An 11194-nucleotide genomic window follows, 5' to 3' on the forward strand; every position below is an offset into this window, starting at 1 on the left:
GGCTGCCATAATGAATTACCACCAACTTGGGGGCTTAAAACAACAGAAATCCACTCCCTTGCAGTTCTGAAATCTGCCAGAAATCTGAAATCAAGGTGTCAGCAGGTGTTGCTGCGCTCTGAGTCTCTAAGAGAGAGTCTGTTCCATTCCTGTCCCCTAATTTCTGGTGGTATCTGACAATCCTTACCATTCCCTGGCTTGTTGACACATCAGCCCAATCTCTGCCTCCACCTTCACATCACTTTCCCCCATGTTTCTCCTCTTCTCAATTCTCTCCTTTCTCTTAAAGGACAACAGTTATTGGCTTTAGGGCCCACCCTAAACCCAGGATGATAGCATTTCAAGATCCTTAACTGTGATTACATCTTCAAAGACCCTTTTTCCAAATAAGGCCAAATTCACAGGTACTGGGGATTAGGACTTGACATATCTCTTTGGAAACCACTATTCAGCCTAATACAGCCCCAGCCATGTGCATGAGGTGGCCTAGAGATTATTCCAGCCCCCAGTTGTTTGAGTTACTGCCAGACACTCACATTTTCCTGGCTCAGACCCTAAACATTGTAGAGCAGACATAAGCCACAATCACCATGCCTTGTTTGAAATCCTGACCTATAGAACTTCTGAGCATAATAAAATGGTATTCTAAGTCACTGAGTTTGGGATGGTTTATCACACAATAATAGATAACTGGAAATTCCTGTTCATCTTTTAAGGACCTGATCAAGTAACATTTCTTCAAAGAGGTCTCCTTAGATACCTCCTCCAAGTCTAAATTACATTCCCCTCTTTACTTTTCCTTTCTGGCACATATCACAATTTATAGTTATAAATGTCATTAGGTATTTTTCCTTTTTTTTGATTTTTTTATTTTTGGCTGCATTGGGTCTTCGTTGCTGTGTGCAGGCTTTCTCTAGTTGTGGCGAGCAGGGGCTGCTCTTCGTTGCGGTGCATGGGCTCTAGGCTCGCAGGCTTCCGTAACTGTGGCACGTGGGCTTAGTAGTTGTGGCTTGCAGGCTCTAGAGCGCAGGCTCAGTAGCTGTGGCTCACAGGCTTTGTTGCTCCGTGGCATGTGGGATCTTCTGGGACCAGGGCTTGAACCCATGTACCCTGTATTGGCAGTCAGATTCTTAACCACTGCACCACAAGGGAAGTCCTGTTTTTCCTTTTTAAATGTCTCCCCCACTAGACCTAAGTTCCATGAGGCCAGGGACCATGTTTGTTTCATTCAACACTACGTCCTCTGTGTGTACCAGGCACACAGCAAATGCCCAACCAATACCTGCCAAATGAATCAAATTCTGAGCTTTCTGTGACTGAATCTACAACTGACGTTTCTTTGTCATCTGAACTGAGGCAGCTCTAGGAAGACATGATTTATTTAGCCTTTTTGCTCTCAGCAGATGAAATAAGCCAGCATGCAGCAAGTGGGAAGCAAAGTGTTCATTTTCCAAGGCTTAAACCTCAGTTCTTGCCATTACGGTTCTCTGCATTTAAATAATTGCTGTGGTTTTTAATTGTGGTGAAAACAAATGAACAAAAGACAAAGCTGGTCAGACAGCCAGGCATTGAGAGACATCTTTAATTTTTTTAAGAAACATCTGTGAGTTCACAAATGAACCTTAAATTGTCCTTGTATGTGAGTGTGAATCTCATGATACATTCTTCCATGAAATGAGAGCTTAATGACAAATCACAAAGCATAGGCTCTCCCTGGCATCTTTGCCATCATCCGTCTTGTTCTAGAAAGTGCATGGGTACAAATTCTGCTGTTACTTTTCTTGGAACAGAAAGAAAAATAGGACTTGGAACAGGAAAAAAAAAAAAAACAGAAAGAAAAAGCAAAATGTGCTAAATAATACCAAGAATGGTCAGCTAAAACTTGTAAGCAGCTGTACAAATGAGCGTAGGGATAGAGCCTAAAATAAGTCAGGAGGTAGTAAGAATCTTAAAAACTGAGTATAAGCAGTTGGCGCTCACCTTTGTCACTGTCACACAGGTCACTGGTGATTGGAAGGACTCCTGACTCTCCCAGATGCATCCATCTTTCCCACTGTAGGAATTTTAACATGATCTGCAAGACCCTACATGATAATGTTCTGGGTTTTCTCGGATTCTGTATTTGTCTATTTGGCATCCATTAATCACAGCACCAAACTAAGGCTCAAAGTTGCTTACCCTTCGCTGTGATCTGGAGCCCACGCTCTGAACCACTTCCTTGTCTAACTCTCACACACCAAGCCGATGTTTTCCTTGCCCTAAATCACCCCAGGGCCAGTGCCCACTTCTATAGTCAGAGCCCGCCTACATTACTCAGAGTAGCCACGCCTCTGCTGCTTCCTCTGCCTTCGCTGTGGAAACCCCATTCAAGGCTCTGGCAGGGAGGCTTTCCCCTCACTCCACTTCTGCCTTGTGACCGAACCCGGTTCCTCCCAGTGTGGCCCTGTGTGGCGTGGCATGCACCATCCCCCCAGGAACTGTAAGCAATACATTTTTCTTTCAATGGCATTAGCATTTCCACGTCATCACTCGGTCACCTACATAAATTGAAATCCATGGTGGGTACAACTGAGACTGATCAGCCCTTGGGACCTTTTACAGTCGCTGTTTCCTCTGCCGGGAGCCTGTGTCCACATGGCTCCTCTCTCACTACATTGAAGTCCCTGCTCAGACATCACGACCTCCAAGCAAGGCTTTCCTGAGCACACATCTAACTAGCATGCCGACCCCTCCCAACTCTAGCTGTCTATCCTTTGTTTTGTTTTGTTTTTTGTCTTTTTAATTAATTTATTTATTTATTTTTGGCTGTGTTGGGTCTTCATTGCTGCACGCGGGCTATCTCCAGTTGTGGTGAGCGGGGGCTACTCTTTGTTGCAGTGCACGGGCTTCTCATTGCAGTGGCTTCTCTTTGTTGTGGAGCACGGGCTCTAGGCACATGGGCTTCTGTAGTTGTGGCACACAGGCTCAGCAATTGTGGTGCACGGGCTTAGTTGCTCCACAACATGTGGCATCTTCCCAGACCAGGGCTCCAACCCATGTCCCCTGCATTGGCAGGTGGATTCTCAACCACTGCTCCACGAGGGAAGTCCACCCCCCTCCTTTTTTTTTTTGTTTTTTTGTTTTTTGGCTGCACCAGGTCTTCGTTAGGGCACATGGGCTCTTCACTGCAGGCTTCTCTCTAGTTGTAGCGCATGGGTATGTGGGATCTTAGTTCTCATATTCTGTATTTGTCTATTTGGCATCCATTAATCCCTTGGACTTGGAACAGAAAAGTTCCAAGATCCCCTGACCAGGGATCAAACCTGCGTCCCCTGCATTGGAAGGTGGATTCTTAACCACTGGACCACCAGGGAAGTCCCTAGATGTTTATCCTTTTGTCCTACTTTATTTTTGTTACTAGCTCTCATCACCACCTGACTCGTTTATTTTGTGTGTTCCCTCACTCTGCACCACATAGGACTTAAGTTTTACTAGAGCGAGGCACAGATTTTTGTTTTGTTAACAGCGAAGTTCCTACCACTTAGAACAGTGCCTGGCACACAGAGGGTGTAAAATATTTCTTAAATGATGAAATTTTATTTTTCCAGAGTAGCTGGCCTGTTAATGAGTACATGAATGGCCGAAATCTCCTTCAAATTTATAACTCTCATTGGGCCCGGAGATCCGTGAGAAGCCAGTGCTCTGGATCAATAAGACATGAATTTCTAAAAGAGAGTAAGTGGTTCAAAAACATATCCTGAAAAAAAAAACAAAACAAAACAACAACAAAAAAAAAACAAAAAACATATCCTGGGGAATCGCAGGATAAAACCCCAAGCAAGCTGGTTTGTGGAATTAATACTGGGGGTTAGGACAAGTGAGCAATTACCATTCCGGAATTATCTGGCCCTCTGCCATTCCTCTGAAAATGTGCCTGGCATTGGGTTATGGGCTCTGTAACTCCGAGGGGATAAGGAAAATACTTTCCTTTATCATTTAGGAATAGCATCATGCCCTCCCATGAGGTTGAAGCAGGGTCTAGGAAGCATCTTAGAAAGGGTTGGCCCAGACACCCTTCAGTGTGTGCTGTGTGCTTTCCCTCCAGAAGGAGCCTAAATGACTGTGAATGCAGCTCACCAGTTGTACAACTCAGCTCAACACTGGTTCACACTTGATACTGGCAGCCTTTTCTCCCAATGAACACAAACACTGCAAACACATTTCAGAGGAAAGCTGCATATCACATGGTGCTTATAATGATGTATCTCAAAAAGATCTGTATACCATGTAGGTAAAGAAAAGTCTAGCAATGCTGACCAAAACTATAGAGGCTTAAAACAAGGGAGGGGAGGTGGAGGGAAGAGAGGAAGGAAGGAATTTCTGCTCTCTGAAAGACAGGAGAACTTACATTCTCACTGGTATGCCCCATTGCCTCTGTGAAAAACGTCCCCCAAATAACTTTGATGCAAGCTGATATGAAGGCTGATCCACTATTGACCTTAAGATGTTTCCTTTACCTAACCCAGATGCTATCATTTAGAACTAAAACTAGATCAATTTTTCTCTAGTCTCAGAGGTTAAAGACATTATGAGATTATTGAAATGAAGAAAGTTAAAGAAAGGAGAATCAGAGAATAAGAATTTGTAAGTCTCCTTTTTCCGGTAAGCGGCCTGAGGTTACCTCTAAAAATGGTTCGCTATTCACTTGACCCAGAAAACCCCACAAAATCATGCAAGTCAAGAGGTTCAAATCTTCATGTTCACTTTAAGAACACTCGTGAAACTGCCCAGGCCATTAAGGGTATGCATATCTGAAAAGCCACCAAGTATCTGAAGGATGTCACTTTAAAGAAGCAATGTGTGCCCTTCCGTCGTCGTTACAATGGTGGGGTTGGTAGGTGTGCCCAGGCCAAACACTGGGGCTGGACGTAGGGGTCAGTGGCCCAAAAAGAGTGCTGAATTTTTACTGCACGTGCTCAAAAATGCAGAGAGTAATGCTGAACTTAAGGGCTTAGCTGTAGATTCTCTGGTCATTGAGCACATCCAGGTGAATAAAGCCCCCAAGATGCGGCGCAGGACTTACAGAGCTCGTGGTCGGATCAACCCATATGTGAGCTTTCCCTGCCACGTTGAGATGATCCTTACTGAAAAAGAGCAGATTGTTACTAAACCAGAAGAGGAGATTGCCCAGAAGAAAAAGATATCCCAGAAGAAACTGAAGAAACAAAACCTTACGGCCTGGGAATAAATGCCGCAAAAATATAAATGCAAATAAAAGTAAGAAAAAGAATTTGTAAGTCTCTCAGACTGTCAGGGGACAGAGGTCTAACAGGCAGGGCTAACCAAGCTCTCGTCTGCATGGATCCAGATAAAGTTGGGCCACAGCCACGCTGTTGTTTACGTGCCATCTGTGGCTCCTCTGTAACTGTCGCATTAACTGTTTGCAGCAGAAATGGTCTGCAAAGCTGAAAACATTGAATATCTGGCCCTTTACGGAAAAAGTTCGCTGATCTTCGGTAGCTATTAAAGGAGCAGCGTGACTTACCAGGCTACTGTGATCTTACTGAAATATTTCTGAGGACTGTGTAACATCCTTCACTTTGAGTCCCTCTTTATCAAGCAACGTTCTGAATGTAATTGGGCTTCTGGAGTATGTTTCTCTATTAAAGAAAGAGGATGTGCAGACTTGCTACACGGATTTCCAAGCATCCTGGGCAGTTGCATTTCTCACTATAAACTACTAAACTGGGCTTCTGCCACAGCCTCTCATAAATTCACATGGTACGCCAGTTTTCAGGGGGTCCAGCATCCCTCTATATTAGGTCCAGACCTGAAGGGCTGGAAAACTGTGCTCTGGACCTGAGGTGACCCCTTGGAGTCCGAGCCCCACGCTCTGACCTCACACAGCAATCACACTCACATCCCTTAGCGTATCAGGGAAGAATTTGAGCCAGGAGTAGGTTTGGTATTTGTGAACTTCAATTTCTAGGCCTCTTACCTTTTACATTTTTTTTTGGCTGTATTGAAGTAATTACATGAATACAATTTTAAAAATCAAATAGAAATACAGGATTAAAACAAAAATAGGGGCTTCCCTGGTGGTGTAGTGGTTGAGAGTCCGCCTGCCGATGCAGGGGACACGAGTTCGTGCCCCGGTCCGGGAAGATCCCACATGTCGCGGAGCGGCTGGACCCGTGAGCCATGGTCGCTGAGCATGAGCGTCCGGAGCCTGGGCTCCGCAATGGGAGAGGCCACAACAGTGAGAGGCCCGCGTAGTGCAAAAAAACAAAACAAAACAAAAAACCCAAAAATAATATTCACTTCCCCAAGGTCCTCCTGATCTCCAATTCCCACTACCCAGAAGAACAGTTTTCAAATCTTCTCATTGTATTTTTTCATATTTGCCTTCATACTTCTAAATAACACTAAATCATGCTCTTTGCAGGACAGTCATATCAAGTAAATAATGGGTCCCCCTCCCCTTTTTTTAAACAATCCCTTGGAGTTGTCCTACTCTGTGACCTGCACTGACTGATCTCTCGGCTTCTGTACAACTGTAACCCTGCAGCTTCCGTTCAGCATTGTTTGGGGGCTTCCTACAGTCTCCTGTTTGAGTTTCCCATTTTCTAGACCCTGTATCTTTTCACTCTGAGTTGATGGAACACATGCTTCTGTTGTTTCATGAGAAAGAATGAATAGAACATAAAATTTTTGTTGCCTTGCCTGTTTGAAAAAGTCTTCATTATACTCTCACATGTAGCTGGTAGTTTGTCAGGGTATGAAATTCCAGGTGACAATCCTGTCCTCTCAGAAGCTGTAGGCATTTGCCCATTGTCCTCTAACTTCCTGTGTCTCTGTGCTATTCTAATTCCTAATCTTTTGTATGCTTTTGAGGGCTTCTCTTTCACTCAGGTGTCCTGAAATTTTGTCACAATTTACGTTGGTGTGGATCTTTTTTAATTCATTGAACTGGGCAGTTAGTGGTCCTTTTAAATCTAGAGGTCCATACGACTCAGTTTGGGAAATTTTCTTTTCCTTTTTCATAATTTCCTGTCCTTTTTTCTTTTTTATTCTTTTTCTGGAGGTCCTCTTGGTTGAAAATTTGGGCTGTCTTGATCAACCTTGTAACAGTTTTGTCTCATATTTTCTATCTCCTTGTCATTTTGTTCAGCTGTCTGAAACATTTCCTCTATTGTATTTTTGATACAATACTTGTCATCTTCTAGTGACATTCTTATTTCTGCTAGCATGTTTTTAATTCTAAAAACCTTATTCTTGGGCTTCCCTGGTGGCACAGTGGTTAAGAATCCACCTGCCAATGCAGGGGACACAGGTTTGAGCCCTGGTCTGGGAAGATCCCACGTGCAGCAGAGCAACTAAGCCCGTGCGCCACAACTACTGAGCCTGCTCTCTAGAGCCTACAAGCCACAACTACTAAGCCCATGTGCCACAATTACTGAAGCCCGCGCACCTAGAGACCACGCAACGAAGAGCAGTCCCCGCTCACCACAACTAGAGAAAGCCTGCGCACAGTATCAAAGACCCAATCCAGCCAAAAATAAATAAATAAAATAAATCAACCCCTTTTAAAAATAAAAAAATAAAAACCTTATTCTCTGAATTAAAAAAAATTTTTATGGCATTCTGTGGTTTCAGCAATGGAGTATCTTCTCAGATCCTTTTGAGGGTTTTAATTATATTAACATTTTCTTCTGTTCCCTGCATTGTGTGCTTTCTTTGGTTCCTTTTCTCCTTTTTGTTTTAGTCTCTGTTTCATAGTGGAGGTTCCCTCAATCTGGTAATCCATTGCTGGAAACTCAAACTTAAGAGTGAGGCAACTACTTGTTCTTATCTTTTGATAATAAAGGAAGATGATCCAGAAGTACCTTCCCACCAAAACAATTAGAAAACTGGAAAAAAAATAGGGAAAAACTAATTCCAGACATTGGACAACAGGCAGCACAGAACTGTGATCCCTGTGGAAAGGGGAACAAGTGGGGTAAGCCTCACTACCATCTTGGTTTTCTGCCTGGAGACAATACCCAGTCTGTGGGACAAGAAGGAGAAACCTAAACAGAGACTGGAGTCTAGAGAGGTCAAGGTGGCTAAAATTTTCAGGGCAGAGTACTTAAAAGGCAGGAATTACACAGACATCCAGAAATCTGCATAGGGTCTCTCTTGATAGGCTGAGCACCAATCTGCTTATGCATATGGTGAAATTCCACTGGACAACAATGGGAAAGAATAATTGAAATAGAGCTATGAGATAAATCTCAGGTCTCACAGGGCTGAAATCCTTTCAAGTACCCACTGGAGTGGAGAGGTCTCATTGAATACCTACCTGGAGCATTCAGTAGAGATCCCAAAAGGACCTTGACTTAAAAGTGGGGCTAAATTGGCTTTAGTATAATGGTTATTCTAGAACTCCCTTAAAAGAGCGAAAAAACGAATTTCAAAGGGATCAAACTAATCCACAAGTAACTTAAACTGCCTACCAGAAAAAGTTCAACATGCTTTGAAAGAAAATAAAACCAGCACTTGGTGACATAAAATTCACAATGTTTGGCATCCTGTCAAAAATGACTAGCCATATGAAGAAGCAGGAAAATGGGGCCCTTAACTAGAAGAAAAATCAGTTATTAAAAACAGACTAAGAAATGATAGAGGTGATGGAATGAGCAGCAAGTACATTAAAACAGCTGTTATAAATATGTTCCATATGCTCAAGGATATAACAGAAAATCTGGACCTGATGGGAAAAGAAATGAAAGATATATAAAGATCAATGGGAGTTTTTTAGAGATGAAAAATATCTGAAATAAAAAATATACTGGTTGGGATTAACTGATTAGATACTGCAGAAGAAAAGATCAGTGAACCTGAGGATGTAGCAATAGAAACTACCCAAATTGAAACACAGAGTGGAAAAAAAAAAACACATTGAACAGAACCTCAGTGAACCATGGGACAATATCAAGCTAACATACATGCAATGGGGGAAGGGGTTATAAGAGAAATATTTGAGGAAAGAATAGTCAAAAAAGTTTCATATTTGATTAAAACTATAAACACACTGATCCAAGAATCTCAATGAAATCTAAGTAAAAGAAACAAAGAAAATCATAATTAAATTGCCAAAAATCAATAAAAAAGAGAGAATCTTCAAAGCAGCCAGAGGAAAAAAGCAAACTGTACACAGAGAACGAAGATAAAATTTAAAGCAGACTTCTCATTAGAAACTGCACAAGCCACACTGAAAGAAAGAAAAGCTCAACCTAGAATTTTACATCTATCAGAAATACCTTTTTTTTTTTTTTTTTTTTTTTTTTTTTTTTTTTGTGGTACGCGGGCCTCTCACTGTTGTGGCCTCTCCCGTTGCGGAGCACAGGCTCCGGACGCGCAGGCCCAGCAGCCATGGCTCACGGGCCCAGCCGCTCCGCGGCATATGGGATCCTCCCAGACCGGGGCACGAACCCGTATCCCCTGCATCGGCAGGCGGACTCTCAACCACTGCGCCACCAGGGAGGCCCAGAAATACCTTTTTAAAATAAAGGCTTTTCAGGGCTTCACTGGTGCCACAGTGGTTGAGAGTCCGCCTGCCGATGCAGGGGACATGGGTTCGTGCCCTGGTCCAGGAGGATCCCACATGCTGCGGAGCGGCTGGGCCCGTGAGCCATGGCCGCTGGACCTGTGCGTCCGGAGCCTGTGCTCCGCAACAGGAGAGGCCACAACAGTGAAAGGCCCACGTACCGCAAAAATAAATAAATAAATAAAAATAAAGGCTTTTCAAACAACCAAAAGCTGAGAGAATTCATTGCCAGCAGACCTGCAATACAAAAGAATGTTAAAAGAAGATCTTCAAGTAGAAGTAAATTGACACCAAATGAAAATTTGGATTTACACAAAAGAATGAAGAATGCTGGAAACTGTAAATACGTAGATAATTATAGAAGACATGGTTTCCTAATTTAAAATTTTTCTTTAAAGGATAATTAAATTTCTAAAAATTGAAACATATTGTGGAGTTTAAAACATCATTAAAGTAGAATCTATGACAGTAGCATGAAGAATGGTTGTTTTTCTGGAGAATGGGAATATTCTGTTTTAAGTTTCTTAAAATATACTTTTATTTGAATGGAGGCTGTGATAGGTTAAAGACATAAACTGTAAACCCTAGGGCAAATATTTAAAAATTAAAAACAACAAAGAGGTATATCTATTAAACCAATGGTGGAGATTAAATGGAATCATAGAACATACTAAATTAATTTAAAAGGAGGCAGGAAAGGAGGGAAAGGGGAACAAATAACAATGTAGAAAACAAATGACAAGGGACTTCCCTGGAGGTCCAGTGGTTAAGACTTTGCCTTGCAATGCAGGGGGGTGCGGGTTCAATCCCTGGTCAGGAGCTAACATCCCACATGCCTGGTGGCCAAAAACCCAAAACATAAAAACGGAAGCATTATTGTAACAAATTCAATAAAGACTTTAAAAATGGTCTACATCAAAAAATCTTTTAAAAAAAAGAAAACAAATGACAAGATAATAGATTTAAACTGAATCATAATAATAATCAAATTACATGAAAATTAGCTAAACACTCCAATTAAATGTAGACATTATCACACTTGATTGTGGGGGAAGGAAGAAAAATCCATGTCATATAGCTTTTTTTTTTTAATGCTGTCTTGACCCAATCTTGAGACTCTGGCTAGAGGCCAGTCAGTTCCCCTTCTTGAGCAGCTGATAAAATCCACACCCTAGTCACTTCCTTTTTAGGGGCTTTCACACTCCTGGCCACCATACACCAGCCCTAATTGACCAGCAGCCAGACACCAGACAACTTGGGACAGCCCCTGTGCCCCAGAGCCCTTGAAATTATTTCAAGTAGCCAATCTACTGGGAACCTGAAAACCCTAGCCAACCCCATGCAACTTACCATACGTAAACTGTCTTCTACAGCTCCAACTTGCTGTTACCCCTGGTGCAGATCCCTGTGTGGCACTGACTGGCAGCCTGCTCTCCTTTGGACCTGTAAGTAACAGAGTTCTGCCTTTCAGCTATCTGAGTGTCACTGTGTTGTATCATGCCATCAAAAGAATCTTTAAATCTTATAAAACAACCCATCTATATGCTGTCTATAAGAAACCTACTTACAGTATAAAAACAAATAGGTTAAAAGTAAAATCATGGGAGGGCTTCCCTGGTGGCGCAG

The 11194-nt window shown here is 42.5% G+C and overlaps 1 pseudogene across 1 annotated transcript; it reads left to right on the forward strand.

The window, feature by feature from the left end:
- Positions 1-4668: 4668 nt before the first annotated feature.
- Positions 4669-5227, forward strand: LOC307052521 (large ribosomal subunit protein uL22-like; annotated as a pseudogene). Its single transcript has one exon. The product of its transcript is annotated as a large ribosomal subunit protein uL22-like (transcript).
- Positions 5228-11194: the final 5967 nt, after the last annotated feature.

Source organism: Hyperoodon ampullatus, assembly GCF_949752795.1.
Source record: "Hyperoodon ampullatus genome assembly, chromosome: 4".
Classification (NCBI taxonomy): domain Eukaryota; kingdom Metazoa; phylum Chordata; class Mammalia; order Artiodactyla; family Ziphiidae; genus Hyperoodon; species Hyperoodon ampullatus.